General features: G+C 42.4%; 1 protein-coding gene across 1 annotated transcript in view; it reads right to left on the bottom strand.

Moving 5' to 3' along the window:
- The window catches only part of LOC110527438 (E3 ubiquitin-protein ligase Midline-1), a 57,909-nt gene extending 43,812 nt beyond the window's left edge, over window positions 1-14,097 (bottom strand). The window contains exon 1 of the mRNA XM_021608707.2: window positions 13,951-14,097. The gene's annotated coding sequence lies outside the window, so the exon portion shown is untranslated. The remainder of the gene's footprint in view (window positions 1-13,950) is intronic.
- Between the last annotated feature and the right edge of the window lie 11,206 nt (window positions 14,098-25,303).

The following is a 25,303-nucleotide window of genomic DNA, read 5'->3' as shown; positions in this document are numbered from 1 at the left end:
AGTAGATGGAAGTAATATCATCAACCTACACAATGTCTGTGGAATCATTAGTGCAAAGTCATGGTGTACGAAGTAAAAATGCCAGCTCTTTCATCAGGAGTGGGCGATTATATTGGTTGAAACTGACAAACATGATTAGCACAAGCTGTTGTTTGGGGTTTCTCTATATTTCTTTCTCGGACGCGTTCTGGGAGCCGTGGTTTTAACATGGTGGAATGATTGGAATGTTCAGGAGATTGCCTCTTTTCTCTAAGTGAGCCCATTAAAGGGATAAGCCTGACCAGGGCTGTTACCAGATTATTTAGAGGGCACTGCTGCTATGGATAACACACACACACACACACACGCACACACACACACACACACACACACACACACACACACACACACACACACACACACACACACACACATACAAACACACACACTATCACCATCTCTCATCTTCCTCCCTGGTCGTAACATCTTTACCACTCACATCTATCTCGACTCCCTCCTGCAATGAATTGGTATGGTCTGACAGGGGAGCTCCTACACATGTTAGTGGTAGTTTAATAAAGCTGAGTGGAAATCTAAAGCTCTCTGTATAGCTTTGTTGACAAAGCACTCACAGAAAAGGGAGGGCACTTTAATACAAGTACGCGTCTGCCTCGGGGGCATCACGCTCTAAGGCGTCATGGCCTCCAGGCAAATCCCAAACACATTTCTTCACTTGGTGACTTTTGCCCCTTTAACTGAGTTCAGATGGGCCTTTAAAGAGCATTTTTTACTCTTTGTAGTGATATATACAGCCAGTGTTTGCATCTGGCATCTCAACACAGGCACCTAGAAAATGCTTTCCGGGATGGCCCAATATTTTAGATCTAATCACCAAGTTCCACAGGTATGCCTGGCTGCGTGGTTCAACAAGACACAGAGAGAAAGAACATGTATCAGCTGAAAGGACTAGACATTCTCTTTTTGTTGTGTTATGTTGTTCATGGACTTCCTCTGAGTCCGGCCGTGGTTGCTAGGGAATAACCAATAATTGGACACAAACTGAATGAAATGACCGCTCAGGGACGAATTAAGAGGTCAATAATGACTATAACAAGTGATGACTGCATTCTCCTTTCTGCCAGTGGATACGAACTAGTGAGATGAATGGAAATACAACATCAATATCTTTAGCATCATGAATTTACGGTTCAGTAGACGTCCTGATGCTGAATCAAATCCAGCGGTGAACAGTGCATTGCACAGTGAAAACAGTTTGCAGTGATGCTTGAAGTGTTGGCAAACACACACACACACACACACACACACACACACACACACTCACTCACACACACACACACACACACACACACACACCCTCGCCCGGCACTGAACTCAGCTGTCATTCTCTGTCACACAAGGGAAGTCCAGTTCACACACACACACACACACACACACACACACACACACACACACACACACACACGTGCGTGTGCACAGACAAACACACATATGGGTACAAGCATGCATGCACACACACACAAACATACACACTGGCATGTCACACAGCATCACCATTTGCTCACAATAGGAACAATATTACAACGAGAACTCAAACTGTCAAGCACGTCCTCTCCGCTCTCACCATCACTGACACTAGCTAGACTCCGGCAAGGACATATTGAGTGAAATAAGGTTTTGGACCCTGTGATGGTGTGATGTGCTATAATCCTCTGCATCCTCAATTCAGTGACATAAATACTGTATATGTTTCATGCATTCACTATGACTTACTATGATTACAGCAGAAATGTGATGTGCCAAACCCATTACGACAGCCAGCTAATCCTTTTTTAACACGCATCGTACGGAGACACTATTTGTCGAGTGCCCATGTAAGCTGTGACGCTTGAAGTTATTAGAGATGAAACGATTAAAAAGAGAAATTATATTTAATGAACACATCACTCATATCCAGTGTGGGGGAGTGAGCACTGGGCGTTTGTTCAGCCAATCTGATATATACGATATAACACGGTTTATAAGACAGTTATTACACGTCTTATAATAATTTATAACATTGTTATAATGCCTTGAAAGATATGGATGGGAAAAGACTAAGTTCCCAGGCGGGCTACCACCTGTACCATATGCCCTCGCTAGCAACATCACACACAAAAATATCCAGGTGTATAAAAATGCAAGTTCATGAATAAGTCATGAATAACTCAGCCACTCTAACCTCGCTGTTCCCCTAACAGTGGAGCTAGAAGTAATGCAGTGTGTAATGTGACGGCCCGTTAGGGATAGACGTGATTTATCTCTCCTTCAAAACAGAGAGCAAGAGGTCTATACCCTCGGCTCGCTCAGAACTGGAATATCTCACTTCGCTCTTCGCTAATACGAAAGTTATGTATCATCTTTAGGCATCAAAGACAGAGAGATGGGAGAGACGGCAGAGAAATGCATAACGGGGCTAAGAGATGAAGGCGTAGGAACATTCATCAGAGTCATGCATTTTACATGAGCGGACATGGGGTAGCTATGGCAGAGGAATTAAAAATGGTGATGAGCGACCATTAGGTCGCGTGATCCATTGATACGCCCTCGAGCCAGGCTATAGTCGTGGATCCTATCAAAATCTCGAATGACTAATTTTCCTTAAATTCTGCATTCCAAAAGTTCTGAATAGGGTCCAAACTAAACAAAACGTTCTAAGGATCTCAATGGGAAGTCAAACAATGGGTTTCTTTCACCTGAAATAGTTTTAACCCTGAACAGTTAAGTCTGAAAGGTCTAATGCAGCCGTTTTATCTCAATATCAAATCAATATCAAACCTTACTGTGATATTTCTCATTAATATGATCAAAAAGAAGCGAAAAAAGGTTCTTAGCAAAGATACATTTCTCAAGCAATAATTTAGCTAGGACTGTCTAGGAGTTGTCTGAGTAGGGAGGGGAACTCCCTTTTAATTGATCTATTCTCTTAGAAAAAAATATGCTATCTAGAACCTATAAGGTTTTTCGGCTGTCCCCATAGGATAACCCTTTGAATAACCCTTTTTGGTTCAAGGAACTCAAATTAGTTCTACCTGGAACCAAAAAGGGTTCTCCTATGGGGACAGCTGAAGAACCCTTTCAGAACCCTTTTTTTCTAAGAGTGTGTAAACTAATTTACCGCCTGTTGATGTCGCCAGGTAGGCCAAAACTCCATTCCACCAAAACAGGCTAAAATTTCAGGTGGTCTTTTCAAACAACTCTTAAACTAAAAGGGTATTATCATATTGTTCATAATTTCACAGTATTACTCCAACCTCATAGTGTGGAAATATATATATAATGCATTTCTGACTGCACTGGGCCTTTAACAGATTCTGACTCAGAATAAAGGCAAACTAAGCACCTTATCTCTATTCTTTTTACATTGAAAAATCGAAATCAATAAACCACCTACAGCATAGCCTTTGTCCAGCAAACGTTGCATTGTAAGCCTCTATCAAGACAGAATGTGATGTTTTGTTCTTGAAACGCGTTACAGAATTCACCATAGGCCACATACTGATTTCACATTACTTCCCTTGACACACCGTGGCTTTGTTGTCTCACAACTTGTTATCCGCTAACAAAGAAAGATGCTTTCTGATTGGTGCACTTGCAATGCAACCTTGACACTTCCTCTCAGCGTGTGCTCAAGCACGGGATGGATATCAAATTAGTCCAAATGGATTGTGTGAATGGAAAACAACATTGAGTGGTTGCTGCATCGAGCTGTGGAGACAACAGAGTGTGTCCATAGTCGATAGTGTGGAACGAGTGGCGTGAAAGCATGATCAAGTCAGCACATTGTCACCCTCCCTGGACTAGATGTGTCACCCTCCCTGGACTAGATGTGTCACCCTCCCTGGACTAGATGTGTCACCCTCCCTGGACTAGATGTGTGTTAACATTACATTAAGTTGCACTTGTGATGCTCTTGTGACGTTTAGCAATAAGTGAATCTTCTACCGGTGTACTAATGCTGAAATACTGTATGCGTTAAGATCATCATTACCGCAATGTTGTTACTAGTGTAATTGCAGTGTTACTACACGGGTATAAGAGCAGCCTAATGTATAGTGTTACCTGATTTTCATAAATATACCCTGTTAAGGTAACCTGTCCCATATGAATTCTAAATGGATTACTTTAGACTAATTGACCATTTATTTGACCATTAACTTTGGTGTTAGGCCCTTCAGGGAAATTATATATCTAATATGCCAGGACTGCCCACCAAAGCCCTTGCATTTAATAATACTGTCCCCTTTAGCCTGTTCTATCACAGTGGAGATTAGGGGAAATTCATAACAAAATTACATTTCCCCAGGACCAATAGTGGCCTCTCTGCATTAATGAGATTAAACACGGTTTAGCTGTGTGTACACGCACCTTGCATTTCAATGTACTGTTATGGTCTCCCTCCATAGACTGGGTCAAATGGGTCCACAAACACAATGAATAATTACAAAGCACAGCAGATTTTCAGCAGCAAAAAGCAAGTAGAAGGTTATCTAAGATGTTTCAGTGCTCGAGTTCTGGTAAGAATAAATGTGTAACCTTGCTGCAGTTTCACCACAGAGGCAACATGAAATAGGGAAGTACATTGATTGTCTTCTTTCCTTTTGAAGTAAACATATGTTTTCGAAAGGCTAGGAGACAATCAATACTGCTCTTTCTGTTCTCGCTTCTCCTCTCTTTTATCCTGGGCTATCGTCTAGCCTACTGCAGCTTGAAAAACAATCTACTGCTCCGTTGTATAAATGCAGTGCCATTGACAGGAAACATCATCCAATCGAATATCCAGTTAACGCCGACAGCTGTGTCCACAAACCCCATCTGCGCCTTTTGTCAATGCAACATTTTCTAAAATCATGTTGGCACAAAGCCTAAAATCAACCAGTTCAAATCAAGTGTGCACTTGAGAAACAATAACCATACATGATGGCGTTAGGCCCTTGTAAGTCAACTCAGATACTCAGATTAGGCTAATACTGGTACTGTCTGAGGTCAATGATTTGCCCTGAGCCTAAGTCAAGACGTTCAAGACAAAAATATATTTGCAGTTATCAGTTTCTGCTCTAAGGTATCTCAGGTTATTTCTGCTATATATTGAAGGTGACAACAGTGTTATAGTCAACAAACCTCCACAGCAGCTTCATATCATGTCCCTGCATACCCAAAGACTGACGTCGCACTTTCATTAGATAGTGATGTGAAACCGGTCTCAGGGTAAAGTCATTGACCATTTTGTTTGTGGCAGGATCATAGCTGGTTTAATAGCCATGACATTGAAGCTAAAGACAAGTTTGCACAACGCCATCCCAGAGGTGATTATACTACGACTGTATGTCCACTGCTACTGTCCTCCAGCATAGAGCTGGAAAAGGGTGGCCACTGCCTCATTCCCAAGCCTACAAACTTTAATGAGTAGGTGCGGGTGGAAGAATAGAACTAAATATCCACCCTCCACCACAGTAAATTGGATTTGCTTGGTTTTCTCTAGTCTGTCTTTGCCAAGAGGTACGTTCTAGTGTCATGTCTGGTCACACGGAACACAAACCACCCTTCACACAGTCCAGTAACCCCACAGTGTAGAAGAGAAAGGCCCTCACAAACAAACCACTTTTAGTTCTATTGAAAACTCCAGCATTCTTGACTCAAGTGGGAAACTGTGTGATGTGGAGGAGCCAGAGAATGGCTGCCAGACACTGGAAGCCACAGCAGGGGGAGAGGATAGATTTTCAGCAGGAATTTGGGAGACTGGCTGGCCATGAATAGATCTGAGACACTGCTGGTCACCCATGCCAAGGCCTTGCTTGGAAACGGTGGTGTTTCTACCATGGCAACAAGGGAGTTGGTTTATTAAAACCGGACCACAGTAATTAGACTAAATAGGGACAGTCCCTCTTTAGTCTAATTACTGTGGTCCGATGTGAACTCGCCTTTGCCTTGTTGACAACTGCGAACCAGTGTGGTATCTTCCCTTGTAGGCTTTGACTAACAACATATAGCAGTCTATGTAAAGGAATATCTGTATCATTTATATAACTAATAGGTCAGCTTGGGTACAGAGGTTAAATATCACCATTTTGACATTTTAAAGAGACCATGTTGTTTTTTGAACTGATTCTGTTCCCACCAAGGTAATATGAATACATTCTCCAATTTGTTTTTACTGTTTGGGGGATGGCCATGATTTGTTGATGGAATTTATTTGGCAAGTAAACAAAGACAAAGCCTTTGTATAACAGCATCACTTTCTCTGTGTTTCTATGTTAACAGTCTCAGCAGTGTGACCAACCACAGCTCTGTTCCATGCCTCAGGTCCAGAACTGTCACTCCCTGACTTTGTCACGACTGCCTCAACTCTGTGTCAACTAGAATCAGGAATTTTCTGAAGCGAGGGGCAGACTGAAAGCTATTCAAATCTATAAATACAAGTGTAGAATTTTAATTTGAGTCAGCAGCAACAGGAAATGTGAATTATCATGTAGATTATAAGTAATTTATGTTTTTGTTGGGGTTGATACATTTGCCATTGGGGCAAATCAAGTTTGACATTTTAAAGTGGAAATTGCTAACTTTAGAAGCCTTTTTAAACCTTGAATACACTACAAGTTAGAATTTCCTGCTATGGAAAATTCTCAGCAACAAAACAGCGATCAAATTAAGATCCTACATCTATATGTCTGACCCCAAGCAGTCCCATTTCACAGTTTCTCTCAGAGGACAAACATTAGCTCGAGGTCAACTGAGAAGTCTGAATAAGAAAGTACATCTTTTCACAAGTAAATAAAAAGTTCCGGACAGCTTTCCTACCTTTCATCGGTTTCCAAAGAGCATATTACCTTCCTGACCTCAAAGTGTTTAGAAATATTTCAGAATGTATCTTATCACTCCCTTGGGACTAGCTGATGGTGTTATACGTTTAGATGAGGGGTTGGAAGGAGGAAGCAGGCCCCTGCACCAATACACTTATCTTGTCATCCAATATTTATGTTAGGACACATTCTGCCGCGCTATAACAATGGGCCCAGGACAGAACCGTGTGAAAGTAGAGAGCAGCCACACAGAAAAACAACCAATAATGAACATTAAAACTTGGGTTGTAGCCACCAATTTGGACTCTTTATTTGATGTGCACTCTGTACACCAAGCATGTGTATTATTGATATTTACAAACTGGGTGGGTCTAGCCCTGCTCTAATTACATTGGTAACCAGTTTATAATAGCAATAAGGCACCTCTGGGTTTTGTGGTGTATGGCCAATATACCACGGCTAAGGGCTGTGTCCAGGCGCACAGAAGAACAGCCCTTAGCCGTAGTATGTTGGCCATACACCACACCCTCTCGAGCCTTATTGTTTAAATGTATGTACACCATGTGGATTATTCATCAGTCGTCTTGACTGAAACTCACTTCAAAATGTCCTTGAGTTGCACTGAATTGAAATACTTGATAAAAGCATCCTGCATATAATGATGATGATGATAATGAAAATCTTTATACTCTCTTTGGATAATTCATTCCAATCATTTAAAAGTTAACAGCAGGTATTTTGCATGTAAGTTTAAGTATTTTGAAATGTTCACAAATCTGAATTTGAAATTTTCACGTCCTGACCTTAGTTCCTTTTGTATGTTTCTATTTTACGTTGGTCAGGGTGTGAGTTGGGGTGGGCATTCTATGTTTTGTTCTTGCGTTTATATTTCTGTTCTTTGGCCTAGTATGGTTCTCAATCAGAGGCAGGTGTCGTTCGTACTTAGGTAGCCTGTTTTCCCACTCTTGTTTGTGGGTGGTTATTTTCTGTTTAGTGTATGTCACCTCACAGAACTGTTTCGTTTCATTCTCTTTGTTATTTTGTTTAGTGTTCTGAGTTTAAATAAATATGAACATGGACACTTACCACACTGCGCATTGGTCCGATATTTCATACTCGTCGTCAGACGACGAAGACAACCGTTACATGACAACCACGTGGAAAAGGGTCACGGTGACATTTATGATTCATTTGTAGTTCTATGTGGAATTTACAATTAGGCATTGATGAATACATTATCCTGGGAGTTTCAAAGTGCTTCACCCCTAAAGGAAAAATCTCCCCAAACAACTAATTCCTATAATGTTGGTAGCAACATGAAAATCGTGGAAATTTGTTCCAGATCAAGTTGGCTACAAAATCCACAATGCGATACTCTCTCTATGGGCTGGCCTGCAAACATAACTCCATACAATAATACCAAAGTCAATATCATCATGTGAGTAGCTAGTTAGCTGTAAAACCGCCTAAACAATCTGGAGGCCATTTAAGAGTCTACAATCTCACCATGTTCAGCCTGCAGATCGATGTGCCTTGCAGAGTGGAGTCTGACATTCACAACGGAACCATGCAAGGCGCCCTGGACTGAAGAGGCCGACAAATAGGCGATATTAGGTGGACCTCCTGTTCAATTACACATTTCTCAATGTAGGAATATCGCAAAAATATTATCAAAGGCTCATTCGAGAGAAGACATCCTCCCGAGTTATGACATCGGCCAGTATTGAAATCTGACATGATAGATGTTGATAAATGATAGATGATAGATGTTTTCACAATCTAAAAGTTATATTCCTATTAACTTCCAGTGTATTGAGAGCGGCTTTATCGCAATTCTATGTCATACCGGCCAAATTTCTGCCTGCTTGAACGGCAATAGCTTAGATACACATGAAAACTTGTCCTCATCCCGTCAGTAGAGGATGCCTGGTTATTTGTTTTAAATGCCTTACTCACCATCTTAAATAAGCATGCCCCATTCAAGAAATGTAGAACCAGGAACAGATATAGCCCTTGGTTCTCTCCAGACCTGACTGCCCTTAACTAACACAAAAACATCCTATGGCGTTCTGCATTAGCATCGAACAGCCCCCGTGATATGCAGCTTTTCAGGGAAGTTTGAAACCAATATACACAGGCAGTTAAAAAAGCCAAGGCTAGATTTTTCAAGCAGAAATTTGCTTCCTGCAACACAAACTCCAAAAAGTTCTGGGACACTGTAAAGTCTATGGAGAATAAGAACACCTCCTCCCAGCTACCCACTGCACTGAGGATAGGAAACTCTGTCACCACTGATAAATCCACTATAATTGAGAATTTCAATAAGCATTTTTCTACGGCTGGCCATGCTTTCCACCTGGCTACCCCTACCCCGGTCAACAGCACTGTACCCACCACAGCAACTCGCCCAAGCCTTCCCCATATCTCCTTCTCCCAAATCCAGTCAGCTGATGTTCTGAAAGAGCTGCAAAATCTGGACCCCTACAAATCAGCCGGGCTAGACAATCGGGACCCTTTCTTTCTAAAATGATATGCCGAAATTGTTGCAACCCCTATTACTAGCCTGTTCCACCTTTCTTTCGTGTCGTCTGAGATTCCCAAAGATTGGAAAGCAGCTGCTGTCATCCCCCTCTTCAAGGACACTCTTGACCCAAACTGCTACAGACCTATATCTATCCTAACCTGCTTTTCTAAGGTCTTTGAAAGCCAAGTCAACAAACAGATTACCGACCATTTCGAATCCCACCGCATCTTCTCTGCTATGCAATCTGGTTTCAGAGCTGGTCATGGGTGCACCTCAGCCATGCTCAAAATACTAAATGATATCTTAACCGCCATCGATAAGAAACATTACTGTGCAGCCGTATTCATTGACCTGGCCAAGGCTTTCGACTCTGTCAATCACCACATCCTCATCGGCAGAATCGATAGCCTTAGTTTCTCAAACGATTGCCTCGCCTGGTTCACCAACTACTTCTCTGATAGAGTTCAGTGTGTCAAATCGGAGGGCCTGTTGTCCGGGCCTCTGGCAGTCTCTATGGGGGTGCCACAGGGTTCAATTCTTGGGCCGACTCTCTTCTCTGAATACATCAATGATGTCGCTCTTGCTGCTGGTGAGTCTCTGATCCACCTCTGTGCAGACGACACCATTCTATATACTTCTGGCCCTTCTTTGGACACTGTGTTAGCAACCCTCCAGACGAGCTTCAATGCCATACAACTCTCCTTCCGTTGCCTCCAACTGCTCTAAAATACAAGTAAAACTAAATGCATGCTCTTCAACTGATCGCTGCCTGCACCTGCCCGCCCGTCCAGCATCACTACTCTGGACGGTTCAGACTCACATCAAACATCTCCAATCCAAAGTTAAATCTACAATTGGCTTCCTATTTCGCAACAAAGCATCCTTCACTCATGCTGCCAAACACACCCTTGTAAAACTGACCATCCTACCGATCGACTTCGGCGATGTCATTTACAAAATAGCCTCCAATACCCTACTCAATAAATTGGAGCCCCATATACAGTGCCTTGCGAAAGTATTCGGCCCCCTTGAACTTTGCGACCTTTTGCCACATTTCAGGCTTCAAACATAAAGATATAAAACTGTATTTTTTTGTGAAGAATCAACAACAAGTGGGACACAATCATGAAGTGGAACGACATTTATTGGATATTTCAAACTTTTTTTAACAAATCAAAAACTGAAAAATTGGGCGTGCAAAATTATTCAGCCCCTTTACTTTCAGTGCAGCAAACTCTCTCCAGAAGTTCAGTGAGGATCTCTGAATGATCCAATGTTGACCTAAATGACTAATGATGATAAATACAATCCACCTGTGTGTAATCAAGTCTCCGTATAAATGCACCTGCACTGTGATAGTCTCAGAGGTCCGTTAAAAGCGCAGAGAGCATCATGAAGAACAAGGAACACACCAGGCAGGTCCGAGATACTGTTGTGAAGAAGTTTAAAGCCGGATTTGGATACAAAAAGATTTCCCAAGCTTTAAACATCCCAAGGAGCACTGTGCAAGCGATAATATTGAAATGGAAGGAGTATCAGACCACTGCAAATCTACCAAGACCTGGCCGTCCCTCTAAACTTTCAGCTCATACAAGGAGAAGACTGATCAGAGATGCAGCCATGAGGCCCATGATCACTCTGGATGAACTGCAGAGATCTACAGCTGAGGTGGGAGACTCTGTCCATAGGACAACAATCAGTCGTATATTGCACAAATCTGGCCTTTATGGAAGAGTGGCAAGAAGAAAGCCATTTCTTAAAGATATCCATAAAAAGTGTCGTTTAAAGTTTGCCACAAGCCACCTGGGAGACACACCAAACATGTGGAAGAAGGTGCTCTGGTCAGATGAAACCAAAATTGAACTTTTTGGCAACAATACAAAACGTTATGTTTGGCGTAAAAGCAACACAGCTCATCACCCTGAACACACCATCCCCACTGTCAAACATGGTGGTGGCAGCATCATGGTTTGGGCCTGCTTTTCTTCAGCAGGGACAGGGAAGATGGTTAAAATTGATGGGAAGATGGATGGAGCCAAATACAGGACCATTCTGGAAGAAAACCTGATGGAGTCTGCAAAAGACCTGAGTCTGGGACGGAGATTTGTCTTCCAACAAGACAATGATCCAAAACGTAAAGCAAAATCTACAATGGAATGGTTCAAAAATAAACATATCCAGGTGTTAGAATGGCCAAGTCAAAGTCCAGACCTGAATCCAATCGAGAATCTGTGGAAAGAACTGAAAACTGCTGTTCACAAATGCTCTCCATCCAACCTCACTGAGCTCGAGCTGTTTTGCAAGGAGGAATGGGGAAAAAAATGTGTCTCTCGATGTGCAAAACTGATAGAGACATACCCCAAGCGACTTACAGCTGTAATCGCAGCAAAAGGTGGTGCTACAAAGTATTAACTTAAGGGGTCTGAATAATTTTGCACGCCCAATTTTTCAGCTTTTGATTTGTTAAAAAAGTTTGAAATATCCAATAAATGTCGTTCCACTTCATGATTGTGTCCCACTTGTTGTTGATTCTTCACAAAAAAATACAGTTTTATATCTTTATGTTTGAAGCCTGAAATGTGGCAAAAGGTCGCAAAGTTCAAGGGGGCCGAATACTTTCGCAAGGCACTGTACTACCCACCACTACGACCAGCACGCTCTCGGTGGCCCGCCCTCGCTTCATACTCGTCGCCAAACCCACTGGCTCCAGGTCATCTACAAGACCCTGCTAGGTAAAGTCCCCCCTTATCTCAGCTCGCTGGTCACCATAGCAGCACCCACCTGTAGCATGCGCTCCAGCAGGTATATCTCTCTGGTCACCCCCAAAACCTATTCTTCCTTTGGCCGTCTCTCCTTCCAGTTCTCTGCTGCCAATGACTGGAACGAACTACGAAAATCCCTGAAACTGGAAACACTTATCTCCCTCACTAGCTTTAAGCACCAGCTGTCAGAGCAGCTCACAGATTAATACACCTGTACATAGCCCATCTATATTTTTGCCCAAACAACCTTATTTATTTATTTATTTTGCGCCTTTGCACCCCATTATTTATATTTCTACTTTGCACATTCTTCCACTGCAAATTTATCATTCCAGTGTTTTACTTGCTATATTGTATTTACTTTGCCACCATGGTCTTTTTTTGCCTTTACCTCCCTTATCTCACCTCATTTGCTCACATCGTATATAGACTTATTTTTCTACTGTATTATTGACTGTATGTTTGTTTTACTCCATGTGTAACTCTGTGTTGTTGTGTGTGTCGAACTGCTTTGCTTTATCTTGGCCAAATAAAGTTTTTTTTTTTTTAAATACATGAAATGACCCCGGGAATTGATAGTACATCGCTCAGAGGTGCACAAAAACAATATAACATTCAAAATGGGTCAATCTTTCATCTATAATTTACCAAAAAAGACCAGAAGTTAGGTCAGAATTGCGTGTCTCGATGTTCCTTTGTTGTTAGGTAGCCTAGGGGTTTCGAGCGTTCGGCCAGTAACCAAAAGACCGCTGGTTCGAATCCCCAAGCCGGATAGGTGAAACATCTGATGATGTGCCCTTGAGCAAGGCACTTACCTTAATTGCTCCTGTACAGTAAGTCGCTTTGGATAAGATTGTCTGCTAAATGACTTAAACGTAATGTAAATGTTAACTATCAACAGCAAAACATGTACAACTAAATGTATCCCAGGTCAGTTGCAGGTGCTCAGAAAAAGCCTGACAACATGATCCTGCAGTGCAAAATGAAAAACATTTGTCCTTGAGCGCAGTTGAAGGCACTGCCCTATAATGTACCCTGTACATTATTGTATTAGATTGCTACACAATTCAGCAGTGAGCATGTCATTCAGAGGTTTGATTCTGGCAAACCTCTGAAGATAAATCGCTTGAAAAAGGCACAAGATATGATTGCTCCAAGAGTATTTGCCCTTTTCAGAGTCCTTCTGGCTGCTGCCTGTGAGAGTACAAAATAGACCAAAGTCTTATTCCAATGAAACAAAGACTAGGGTCATTATATTAGACATTAGTCGGGCAAGACTGGAATTATGGTCCCAATACGAATTCATCTGAAAAATATCCTCTGCATGAAAGCTAACATCACTTGGATGTTTGTTTCAACATGCAAAGCAAATTGCCTACCTGTTTCAGCAACAATAGTAGGACATCACATTTTCCATTGAAATGTGTGTTATAATGTTCTCAATAACTGTACTGCAAAATGAATCAGCAATGTAATAGGTTTATGTATTATTGAATCTATGGTATTGGACATACATTTGCATATAGTTACCTCAAAGTATTTGCACTTTTATTTACTTTGTGTTACTGAATCTGAATCAATTTGAAGTACATCTCAATGCCATGCTCCAGAAGTCTATCCCAGTCCAATTCAGACCCGAAGAGTTGAAGCCACAGATAGAATAACAACAACGTACACGTGCAGGAGCCTCCCATGCCCAAGCACATGGAGCCCCCGAAAACACACCTCCCCGTGTTTGACCAAGCTTAGTGCATCAGCATCTTCCACTAACTAAACAAACTCCAATAGCCCACAAGGATGGCCCTGAACAAATTAAAGAAGTACTTACATTCAAGACTCTTTCGTGATCCTCCAACCGAGAACAGACAAGCGTAGGATGACCAACCTGGGAAAACAATGAAGCACGGCACGATAGAGATAGAGAGAGAGAGAGAGAGAGAGAGAGAGGGAGAGAGAGAGAGAGAGAGACGGAGCCACGTATCCAACGGGCACTCAAAACACAACATTAGTGATCAAGCCTCCTCAGTAACTCTTTCTCTCTGTTGTTCTCCCCCTCCTCTCCTTCTCATCCCCCCTTCCCCCTTTCCCCTGACTCGTACTTGTCAAGTTGCTCAGGAGAGCGTGAAGCAGGCTGGAGAGACCAGTGCTTTGAGTGCTTTATCATGTGGTTTGGACCTCTCATTCCCATTATGCGGAACATTGAGCGTTGTGCCTCCTGCTCCTCCACCACTCCCCCCCCCCCCCCCCCCCCCTTCCCTCTTCCCACTGTCCCATTCGTTGACTTCAGACTGGGACACAAAAGAGCGGGAAACCTCAGGGGGGAGATGCTACTGATTGTGTTGACACTTAGCAGGACAAACCATTGGCACTAAGTCTGCAATCTATATCACTGTTTCTCATAAACATGGTGGATACAGTGCACCAGCTCTTCTTACTTGATCCTTTTTAAAACACTTGTTAACTCTGAACATTCATCCTGTGCTTTTTATAAACCTACTTATAAAACAACTCTTAGCTGTGAACTGTTATAATAAACTGTAAACCTTTTTAAAATAATAAGTGTAAACTTGACTATATTTGAAAATAAAGTGTAAACTCCCTCAACTTGAGGTGTGTGTATCATGGGGTATTCCAGACAGTCCTTGAAGGCAGAAGGATCAGCTGGGGTTTTCTTTCCATTCAAACAACAGTCTCCCTTATTGTTCCTGATGATAATCAAGCTCTCTGTAGCGTCGCCCACTGACTTGGAAAACATGCCATTGCCTCTGGGTAAATCTAGGCCAAAATATTTTTGCAGCAGATTGCAGGATTTTGGAATTAGAAGTATGAGGCGCACTCCGCCTCAGCATGCCTGCAGTTTGATTGACAATAGGGGTTCAACATTACTCACCAGAGCTTCAGCTTAATGTCCTGTAGTTCTGGAGCGATATCCAAAATGACCGCTTTAGACATCTGGGAAAAGCAATAATATGTTGAACCCCCTGATGACACAGGCTGGGGATTTGAATACCCATAGCGGTGCCAGCAGAGCAAACCTCTTACAAGATCAGGAGCATAGTCAAGCTGCAACTAGACAGCCCAATTTCCCCAAAGGCAGGACGTGGAACTGATTTCGCTAGTATCCCTCCACCCACACGTGCAGACACATGAGAGATACCCAACAATGTGTTCAGTTAGATTACAGTTGGTTTAATCTTATCCCAACAAAGCTAACAGAATAGGCCCACCCAACATAAAACTGTTATTTTCATAATAGGGTTTACACAGTAGGGATGCAACATGGAATCTGATAGCTGGATCAGTTGAGAAGTACTCTAGAGGCTAGCTAGACAAAGACGACTCACTAAGTTTACCATCCGGTCAGTGTTTGTATTGCTAAAATGCTAAACAAGCAGCATAAGCAAGCTCTGGTTAGAGAAAAGAGATCATTCAATATAGCTGGACAAAAGCTCTTCAAAGAGACCAAACCAAGATCAGTTATGGTTAAACTGAGGGGAACGGAGGTTCACCACCTATAGATCAGTTATGGTTAAACTGGGGGGAACGGAGGTTCACCACCTATAGATCAGTTATGGTTAAACTGGGGGGAACGGAGGTTCACCACCTATAGATCAGTTATGGTTAAACTGGGGGGAACGGAGGTTCACCACCTATAGATCAGTTGAACTTAAACTGAGGGGAACGAAGGTTCACCACCTATAGATCAGTTATGGTTAAACTGGGGGGAACGGAGGTTCACCACCTATAGATCAGTTATGGTTAAACTGGGGGGGAATGGAGGTTCACCACCTATAGATCAGTTATGGTTAAACTGGGGGGAACGGAGGTTCATCACCCATAGATCAGTTATGGTTAAACTGGGGGGAACGGAGGTTCACCACCTATAGATCAGTTATGGTTAAACTGAGGGGAACGGAGGTTCATCACCCATAGATCAGTTATGGTTAAACTGGGGGGAACTGGAGGTTCACCACCTATAGATCAGTTATGGTTAAACTGGGGGGAATGGAGGTTCATCACCCATAGATCAGTTATGGTTAAACTGGGGGGAACGGAGGTTCACCACCTATAGATCAGTTATGGTTAAACTGAGGGGAACGGAGGTTCATCACCCATAGATCAGTTATGGTTAAACTGAGGGGAACGGAGGTTCATCACCCATAGATCAGTTATGGTTAAGCTGGGGGGAACGGAGGTTCATCACCCATAGATCAGTTATGGTTAAGCTGGGGGGAACGGAGGTTCATCACCCATAGATCAGTTATTTTTAAGCTGGGGGGAACGGAGGTTCATCACCCATAGATCAGTTATGGTTAAACTGGGGGGAACTGGAGGTTCATCACCCATAGATCAGTTATGGTTAAGCTGGGGGGAACGGAGGTTCATCACCCATAGATCAGTTATGGTTAAACTGGGGGGAACGGAGGTTCACCACCTATAGATCAGTTATGGTTAAACTGGGGGGAACTGGAGGTTCACCACCTATAGATCAGTTATGGTTAAACTGGGGGGAACGGAGGTTCACCACCTATAGATCAGTTATGGTTAAACTGGGGGGAACGGAGGTTCACCACCTATAGATCAGTTATGGTTAAACTGGGGGGAACGGAGGTTCACCACCTATAGATCAGTTATGGTTAAACTGGGGGGAACTGGAGGTTCACCACCAATGGATTTGCTGGCATGAAACAGTGAAAGTTTAATCCTTAATGAAGTAACTTCTCACAAAGTTCCTAAATGAAGTAAGACCAAAGGACAAGATAGTACACGTATACTGGGGGTCGCTAATCTTAGAGTGGTGGGCAGGGACAAAGGAACATTTAGGTCGTCAATCCTTATTTGCAAAGCCTTTTTAATCAAGTATCAACAACATGCTGTTCTTATCTATATTACAGCAGAAGTAGAGTAGTCCTGCTGAGACTGAGGCTGTCCTAATATGGACACCATGCAGCAGTCTTTTTCTGGGCAGAGGAATGATGGTCTCTCAGAGCTACTTTAGTAATACACAGTGGCGCCAAAAACACAAAACCCAGGGCCAAGAGTCAGAGCAAAAGTAACAGAGGGAGGTCTAAACTCTAAAGAGAGAATAGCATCCCTCCAGTGAATTCGCAGTAGTTTGTATACAAGTGGATGTGACAGGTTCACTGTAATACAGCTTGCTTTGGTACAGGTCAGTGGTGGGGTCAAGTTTAAAACATGACTCTCCAGCACAAATCTCAGGGTCAAGTCTGTGTCAGAGGAATGGATGGGGGAAAGTGTCCACGGGCAATGCTGTTACCTACAAGCCATTGAACAAAGACTGCCTGCTCATGACATTAATGCTTTGTGTCACAGTATACATGAACATGACACGATTTCTGCATGTGGAGCAACACCAGCCTTCATAACTGTGGACCATCTTCACCATCCTCCCCTCCATCCTCCTCAATCCCAGAGGCTCTTATATAATGTGGGTCAGAATCAAAGATGGAGACGGATTGTATAGGACAATACACAATCCATCCAGCTAAATACTGTCCCTGAGGTTGTATCTTTATTAACTGGGCACCAATGGAATGGGATTTGAAATAATCCAGACAATATTTTCCCTGAGACTACATACATTTACACCATAAATTGGTGAATTATATATATGCTGTACTATTTTGTTGGCTTGGAAAGAATATTCTTCATCATGAGTATTGTGTCTGTCGCTTAAATGAGTGTTAGATTGTTCGAGCTATGAAGCAGTAGAAAGGAAACTGCTAGCGTGATCGTTAACTACGGTATTGCAAGTTAAATGGAAAGAAACTTAGCAATTTAGCTGACTATTGAGAGAGAATTGAGGAGACACCAATGCCTTTTATATAACATACATCTCAAGATCGTAGAACGACGCTAACCAACGACCTAGTCACTCATGTCAGTGGCCATGAACTGTACAGTGAGATACTGTACAGTACATCCCCCAACAGAGCCATGTGCCAAGATGGAAGCCAGCGTTGAACTCCGTCAGTCTCTGCCCATTTAGTCAGTGCAGCATGCCTTGCTGCAGGCTCTCCAGTACTTCTGGAGCTTCTATCATATGTAGGACTGCGTCTCCTCCGAGGCTCCTAGCCCGCCAGGCAATGCCTCCAGGCTTTAGTGTGTGGGCGAGGATGGGGAAGAAGCATGCCATGACCACTTACCGCCTCATGTCACTACGACTCTCAGCAACCTTCCATTCCCTTGACCCCCGGTCGACTTTGTAATTAAAGTAGGCCAAGTCAGCTGCGATGCAAGGAGCAACCATGGGAAGTGACCTGGAAAAATGATTCATTTTTCTCAGCTGCCCCTGAGGGGTTCGGAGGGCGGGAGATCGGGTGGGGGGTGGATGTCGGGGGGTGGATGGGATGTATGTGTTAGCCATATAGCCTCCATCAAGCCACGTTACGGTATGGCCGGGGTAAGCCGTCATTGTAAATAAGAATTTGTTCTTAACTGACTTGCCTAGTTAAATTAAGGCAAATAGGGTGTCACGTAAAATAAGTGAATTAAACCAATAAGTACTGCAGTGACTCTCACAATGGCTGCAGATTGTGCTCTGAACTTTGCTGTGTTGTTCCAGATAGACATATATAGTAAAATGTTATCTACGCATTCAGAGGACCCTCCAGGACCCTGAAGCGTACTCAGAGCATAGTTTCACTCACTCTCGCTCACTGTGTTCTACAAGCGATTTCTCGCTATTTGCTTCTTTGGGGGGAATGTTAATTTAATTACATTCACTGCCTGTTCCAGAAGGCCAAGAACAAAACCAACACAATTAATGAGTGATTCCTTTTGCTCTTTGTTCCTCCACAGTTCACCCAGCTCAGTACTCCCCCAAGCCCAAAGGGATTAGCTTTTTTTTGTTTTACTCAAATCTACCACTGTAATTTTCATTTGCTAAGTATAAAATAAACACCTCTTTCACAAGTTCACAAACTCTTAAAGTTTAAGCTCTGTGCGATGGGAGTTTTTATGCAAGAGATTGAGTGTTAACACGAAGGTCTTCTTGGACTTCTTGAAATGCTGTCATAGTGATAGCTAATGATACTGCATCTCTTCCAGAACAGCTCACCACGCATTAGGATTTCTCAGGATTATATTTTGACTGAATAGATTGCAGATGGCCTCCATCTCCCATGTGCCACTTCGCTGCATATTGGGGTTAATTAGCTAGCGAGTGCAATGATCTGGAAAAGAGAAACCATCAGACATGTGGATGGATGTAGAGACAACTGGGTTGTATTCATGAAAACAAATGTTACTTTTTGGACACATTCAGGTAGTCTGTCCCTGATTCCATCCCTTTGTCTTCTGTTTGGTGTCTAATTAACATGACCCTGCTATGTGACCTTCATATGAGCAACATGATAATAGTCCACCCTGGGGATAACGTATATAATAAGTATGTTAACCATTGTAGCTACAGGCATTAATGAAAACTAGGTTATGACTGTATATTTCCATCATACCAATTAATTTATGGGACGATTATGCGAGGGCACAGATTGAACCGAGAATACTTAACTATGGTATGTTATGTCATTTTATATTATACTGCAAATTGCAACATTTGACAGGTGCAACTTTTCAGGAATAATGGATAACACTTGGATTTCACATCTTGGACACACACACACTTGAACACACAACCGTGTGGTTAAGGGCAATGGTGCATTAAAGAGATGCGCTATCCAGACCCTCTGATCTTCCTTTTCCATCCCTGGAGAGGATTTGTGTAATTTCTAATTCCATGTCTTTATTGGGCCCATGTGTACCACACACAACCACAGAGCCAACCGTAAAACCACTACTACACATCAAGCTCGGTAGTAACGACACTGTACTGTAACACACCCTGCGTGTGCTTGGACCACTACTACACGCTTTGCAACACTTTTCTTATACCTCTGATTGGAGTGGTAGACTGGTGGAGGACTGTCCATCAGATTACTGACACACGTACAGATGTGGGGCCCTGATTGGATCATCCTGTTGCAAGAAAACTGTCCTGCAAAACAGGACATTTAAAACATGTTGTGTATTTGTGACCCAATATGTCTTAAGCTAAAGTGTACTGTTAGCTAGCTAGCTAACATTAGCTGGCTGGCTCCGTACTGGACATTATTATTAGTTTCACAGGGCTGTTTGCTTTTCTAGTTAATGCCTAATGTTAGCTAGCTAACATTGAACCTGGGTGGTTATCTCCCAGCACTGTGGCATTTCTGGCACTTTGTTTATTGTTCTTTAACTAGCTAACGTTAACTGGCTGGCACGTTAGCTAACATTACGTAACGTGTGTACAACACCCGTTGAATATGGCCGGTGTCAGTAAATGTCTGCAAAAAAGCGTAATGAAATTGTTGCCAGCAGAGCTTGTTAGGCTGTTTTCATGTTATCCAGAGGTAAACAAATCATCTGCCAGAGCGTCAAGTGTGCGCTCCGAGAGCGAAATGAGATGGGTGTGGCTAAAGCTTAAGAGGGTGTAAATAATGTTGAATGGGTGTAGACTAAGTAGAGCTCTTCACTAGACACCAAAACATTCAAAGGCGATTTTCTCAAAAGTGAGTTTACAAGTTTATCAACTTTCAAAGCAGAATTACTTTCCCATTGTTCCTCAACTGTAGTGTATGATATACCATTTGCTAGCTCTGAGTCTCTACTTTTATCCAATGTAAAAAACACAATTTCACTACATAAGACCAAATCCAGGTGTTGAGTCACATTTGAGGGATACCTACCTGTATGCCTTCAACTGAAATGGGTCTTCTGCATTTAACCCAACCCCTCTGAATTAGAAAGGTGCAGGGGGCTGCCATAATCAACATCCACGGCACCCTGCCTTGCTCAGGGGTAGAACAACTTTTTTATTGGTCAGCTCAAGGTTTTGATGCAGCAAGCTTTTGATTACTTGCCCAATGCTCTAACCACTGGGCTACCAGCCATTTAAAAATAATCCTGAAGTTTGTAATTTTCCATTTGAAATTGCAGACTTGATTTTCTCTTATGAAAAATGCATCAACCCCTACAAAAATGTCCATGAATTATAATCCATGTAATAATTCACCATTTCTGTTGCTGAAGGAATTTTTGCCCTGCTGTAGCAAACTGGCTCAAATTAAGATCCTACATCTGCAGTCAATGGACGGACCACTACCGCACCACACATTGTCCACTGTCGTACTACGGATAAACATCATACCTGAGATAATGCTTCTACACATGTCACAACAACACGGATATAGTTAATAATAGTCTGTGTGTCTCTCCCAGTGGTCTTATATCAGTGTTTAGTGGTGATGATTCCAGAGGGAACATTTACTTAACAACTGTAGGCTAATCTGTAGTCCACTGGCTTGTGGTTTCAAACCTTTGAAAGGTCATTGGTTGGCAAATCGTCTCAGACAGACAATGTCCTGGGACTAAAGTCTCGGAATGTCAACTTCAAGTTAGCATGCTTGCTGATGGGCAACCAAGACCTTTCCATGGGAGATTAATGTTAGATAGAATGCTAGAGAGAGAGAGAGAGAGAGAGAGAGAGAGAGAGAGAGAGAGAGAGAGAGAGAGAGAGAGAGAGAGAGAGAGAGAGAGAGAGAATCACAACTCAGGATAAGACCCAGATGCAGACAGTTCGAATCACAGATGTTTATTGACTAAACAGGGGGCTGGCAAAAGACAGGTCAAGGGCAGGCAGAGGTCAGTAATCCAGGGCAGAGTCAGACAGGTACAGAATGGCAGGCAGGCTTGGGGTCAGGGCAAGCAGAGGTCAGTAATCCAGGGCAGTGTCAGACAGGTACAGAATGGCAGGCGGGCTCAGGGCAGGCAAACTAGAAAAACAAGGGCTAGTGCTAAACAGGAGTGTGGGAAAAACACGCTGGTCGGCTTGACAAGATGAAATGGCAAAAGACAAACATAAAACACAGATATAATTGCACATAGGATAATGGGGAAAATGTGCGACACCTGGAAGGAGGGGGAGACAAGCACAAGAAAGGTGAAACAGATCAGGGTGAGACATACAGTATATATATATATATATATATATATAGAGAGAGAGAGAGAGAGAGAGAGAAAGAGAGAGAGAGACAATGAGAACTTTTCCCTGATTATATTAGCCTTTCAGCCAACAGTGACTGCTGAGCAGGTAACAAGACATCTTTTAAAATAAATCTCCTTGCCGTGTTTGAGAATGTCTGTCATCCTCTCATACTCAACCACATTTGACAAACATGTGTCTTGTATTTATCTCATTGATTTCATCACATACCTGCACCATACATATGTTCACATACAGTATAGTACATGCCAAGACATTGTTCACCTCTCTGGAGAAGCACACAAATCATCCATTCTATGTTTCATTGTTTCGTCGGTATAGGGAAGTTGGTTTATAACGTTGTTTAGGAACACAACAGATGTCAGCACATACCAGTGGTTGTTTTATATGGAACATTTCTTATGATTGGACAGCACATTGAGTTGAGCTGGATCATCAAAGATGGAAGGACTACATTTAGGGAAATTGAGAGTAAACAATGTTGTGAAACATTTGAAGAGGGACTGTCATTCCAATTGCAAGATCTGAGCAAAGAGACCTACAATCTGAGGATTTCCAATTTCAATTCATTTGGTGTTCTTGAAATATCTTTGAAACTCTTGTCGTTCAAAGGTAACCACCCGAGTTCAATCACTGCTCATGAATAGTCCACCGCTGATAAACTATTTTCATCTGGGTATTTCCGAAGAGAACATAGACAGATTGTGTTTTCTGAACCCCACAAAGAGCATAAAGAGCCTTTCTGTATCGTCTCTATCAGATGCATGTATTTCTCCCCAAAGAGATCATGTCGCCTCTTCGAAGAAAAGGGGAAACCGCAGCATCCACTTTTGTTGATGTATATTTTATAACCTCTCATTTTGTATATAAATATATATTCTTATTTGGCCAAGTGGGTCCCTGAACAATGCAGTCGTAGCTCTTAGGAGGCATTAAGAAGAAGCCTTGTGCTCTCAGACGAAGAGTAGCAATCACGCTTTGAAGGAATGAAGGGAATTGAAGGCTTTTAGTGCCACATGAAAACTTAAACACATCTCTGGCACATGTTTCGTTTAGTGACTAAAGCCAGCTCTCAGAACAAGGTTTACAGAGAGTTTCAACACCTTAGATTTGTATTCGTTTTTGAATGTAATCAATGTATTTATTTTTCCACTGTGTGTTACCTGCGACGTGTGTCATCAACTACAAAAGTGTATACGTTAACACAAATGTCCCACTGGGCACACACTGGTTGAATCAACATTGTTTCAACTTAATTTGTCCTCGCATTGTGACGTCGAATCAACGTGGGAAATACATTGGATTTGAAAAAAGTATTCACCCAGTATTGTTTTCATCTCATTTCAAGCAGGGTTGCAAACATTGAAATTAGGGTAACATTTCAACTTAAATACATTGACTTAAAGAGATACTTTGGGATTTTGGCAGTGATGCCCTTTACCTACTTCAGATGAACTTGTGGATACACTTTTAATGTCTCTGTGCCCAGTATGAAAAAAGTTAGAGGTAGTTGCTAACTAAAGTTAGAGGTAAATGCTAACTAGCATTAGCACAATGACTGGAAGTCTATGGTTATCTACTAGCATGCTAGCCAAAAACAAAATGGTATCTACAAGTTCATCTAACTCAGGGGAAGAAGATAAAGGGCCTCAGTGACAAAATCCAGAAGTATCCCATTGAAGGTAGACTCAGTGATATGACGAAGATGCAGAAAGCAAACAGCATAGTGGGTCACTTTCTGCACCAACTAAGAGCATTGAAACGCGAGGCTCGTCTTCTCTGCTGTTTTGGTCCCGTGGCTACCACACATTATGACAACTGACTATTTCATTGACTTTTGGACAAATCATTATTTTCGTTCATTCATTTATTCCTTCCTTCACTTGTCTGTTGTGGTTGCCATAGCTGTTAATCATCGAAACACAATTTACCCTATTTTTGTTTTCACAATTCCCTGGCAAGATGGCTACACTGCATATCAAGTGTCAGTCTGGGCAAGAAATGTGTTTTCGTGAGTTAAGTTACAGAAATTGCTTATGGCAGGCTGAGACTACTATACTAAAACAACATACCATAAATGCACCATCAGATGTATAGAGATTCAGCCAGCTGAGATTTATGGTAATCTTGTACACACACACACAGAGAGCGAGAGAGAGCGACAGAGAGAGAGAGAGAGACAGACAGACAGACAGACAGACAGACATCCAAGTAAATTATGTTTACAAACATGTTGTGAGAGTGCATAAGTGGATTAACATAAACTGATTTTAGTTCAAAAGGAAAGTTGTAAGTGTCAATCAATGTTTGCCTGGTATTTTCCACTAGATAGTCATTGGATGGTCGTTGGTGCGGCTCGCTCTAGACAAATTGGAATGGCATGGTGGTAGTTACAAACATTCTGCAATCAACCTTATCCACCAGCATCTACAGGGCTGTAACTGTATATTGTTACCTCTACTGTGCACTTGAATTAATCAAATTATACTTGTAAAAAGCTCCCAGTAAAGAATTAGATTTTAACAAGCCGAAGATGTGTGTATTTTCAACTTCACATGGAGATGTAATTCTCAGATGTTCATTGGAACATGTTGCACTCTCGATAGAGGCACGAAGACCCAGGCCTGGTATGACACGGTGCACTCCAACTCTAATCTGAGACATGACATCAGAGTTAGCATCGAGGGCAGCTGGGACTCGTCATACTGTACTGTAGGCTGGAGCACTGGAGCAAGGCACATGAACTAATCCAGGGATGATGCTCAAATCTGTTTGTTGAGAACGAAGCAGCTGTTAACCAAACTAATTACCACGGATTAAGACTCTCAGTTTTCAGAACAAACTCTGTAATTTGTAACACATACACAAACCCACGCGCAAACAGTGGACTGGCTGGAGTCACAGTTTCCACTGTCTGTCCAGGCATTATGATATGGTTCCTCAGCAAAGTTCCACTGTCTCAAATGGAAGGAGATCCATGGAACTCCACCCTGGACTCCACCCTGCTGTTGGACCTGGGCACAGCTTAGCGCTGTGTCTGGGATTGCCCACGGAGAGGGCAGGGCAGGAGAGGAGAGGACCAGATGTCGATGAAGTTATTTCTGGCTTTGGCCACCGT

Source organism: Oncorhynchus mykiss, chromosome 7 (genome assembly GCF_013265735.2).
Source record: "Oncorhynchus mykiss isolate Arlee chromosome 7, USDA_OmykA_1.1, whole genome shotgun sequence".
Classification (NCBI taxonomy): Eukaryota; Metazoa; Chordata; class Actinopteri; order Salmoniformes; family Salmonidae; genus Oncorhynchus; species Oncorhynchus mykiss.
The sequence above is the reverse complement of the archived record's forward strand: the minus strand, read 5'-3'. Positions and strand labels throughout refer to the sequence as shown.